This window comes from Rousettus aegyptiacus, unplaced genomic scaffold (genome assembly GCF_014176215.1).
Source record: "Rousettus aegyptiacus isolate mRouAeg1 unplaced genomic scaffold, mRouAeg1.p scaffold_m13_p_2, whole genome shotgun sequence".
Taxonomy (NCBI): domain Eukaryota; kingdom Metazoa; phylum Chordata; class Mammalia; order Chiroptera; family Pteropodidae; genus Rousettus; species Rousettus aegyptiacus.
This window is the reverse complement of record NW_023416295.1, coordinates 158,159,545-158,161,286: the sequence shown is the minus strand read 5'-3', so window position 1 is coordinate 158,161,286 and position 1,742 is coordinate 158,159,545. Positions and strand designations below refer to the sequence as shown.

Genomic DNA, 1,742 nt, shown 5'->3' with positions numbered 1-1,742 from the left:
TTGGGTAAGAGACTTTCCTAAGATGACTGGCAATCCTCATTTGTCAACTCTTATTTAAAAGTCTGGGGTGGGGGGACTGATTTAGAAGCTCTGAGAACATATGTAGAGCTTGTTGACTGTGAACTGCAGTTGGAAGTTCGTTGGGAAGCCCATGTTACTGATATCTTTGGTTCTTTCTCCTGGGGCACTCAGATTCCATAAACAAAATTCTTCAGTTTCCTGCCCGAGAGCCTGGTGTTGAAAGAGACTGGCTTTTTTTTTTTTCCACTCATCATAATTCTCTTGCATCCCACCAATGTTGTTATGTGTATCAACAGGTAATATAAATGGAATCATGCAGTCTGTAACCTTCTGAGTTGGCTTTTTCCACTCCGCATAATTCCTTTGATCTCCGCCAAGTGACTCATAGACATCTTCACTTTGACTCTCATAAATTCTCAAACTGCATATGTCCGAAGTTAAGATTCGATCTTTCCTACCTAAATTCTTCTTCTTTATATAGTCTCTATCGCTCCTTAATGATTACTCAGCCACGGACACCAAATCAAAAATAACTTTGATTTTTTTCTCAATCCTTCCTTCCCCTCTATCCTTACCACTTACCTATGTCGGGCCCCCAGTGTCTTCTCCCAGACTGTTTTAACAGTTTCCTAACTCTCCTGCCTTTGACTTTCATACCTGGTATCCATTCTCTGTATACTACCAGTGTTCCCTTGATAAAATAAATCTGACCATGTGACTGCCCTGCTTAAAATTCTTCAATGGGTCCCTCATTCATGAATTCAGGATTAAAGTCACAGCTGTGTAAAGTCCTTTCAGACCTGTGCTCTTCCAATTTTTCCAGTGTCAACTCTGAGGTCCACACTAAAGGCAAGTGACCCATCCATCCTTCCTCACCTTTCCTCAGAGCTGAGCTGAATGTTACCCCTTGTGGCCAGGGCACACGCATATTACAGGACTATCTCATTACAGCATATTCAAATAATCTTCCTAAATTTCTAATATGGGAATGTTAGCTTATTCCATTTTAGATCTCTGGGCCTGAAAATATACAAAATAAGCACACACAAAAAAAATGCTTTTTAAACTGACAGAGCTGAGCTTTTTTAAGGTGTTGCCGATATGGTAAACCAGCAATAAAACAGCTCTTAAAAATGTATATCACACAAGTAGCCTTACGTGTGCTATTTCTTTCACATTGTCTTTTAAAACATTTGTATGAACATTGTCATTTTCCAAATGTATTTACTAGGAAAGAAAAAGGTTGATCGTGCCTCCCCGTCGGGGAATCGAACCCCGGTCTCCCGCGTGACAGGCGGGGATACTCACCACTATACTAACGAGGAATTGCACAGGCGTAGGCCTTCTGACAAGCCTCTTATTTCATTTTTCCCCCGCCCAGCCTTTACTGCTCATAACCATAAATAGGTTTGATGTTCCTCTGTTGCTGTTGCCATTGCCACAGAAATCAAAGGAAACTAAAATAAAAACGTCAGTTTGATCTTTCCACTTATTTCCGTCGGTCCCCAATCCCCTCCTCTTCCTTCTGCTCCTCCTTTAGGAGCAATCTCGGTCCTCCACACCCCACGCCCCCCACCACTCCCAGGGTGCAAAGCGCACGCCTTGTCGCTCTGCACTGCGGGACTGATAGTTCCATCCACGCCGTTTCCCACTCTCTCCTGACGTTTAGAAACTTCCTTTCCCGGCAGGCACCGCGAATCCCTCCTCCAGTTCTTTACCTC

General features: G+C 43.2%; 1 non-coding gene across 1 annotated transcript; it reads right to left on the bottom strand.

Moving 5' to 3' along the window:
• Positions 1–1,274: 1,274 nt before the first annotated feature.
• TRNAD-GUC lies at positions 1,275–1,346 on the bottom strand. Its single transcript has one exon. It is a non-coding gene; the product is annotated as a tRNA-Asp (tRNA).
• Positions 1,347–1,742: the final 396 nt, after the last annotated feature.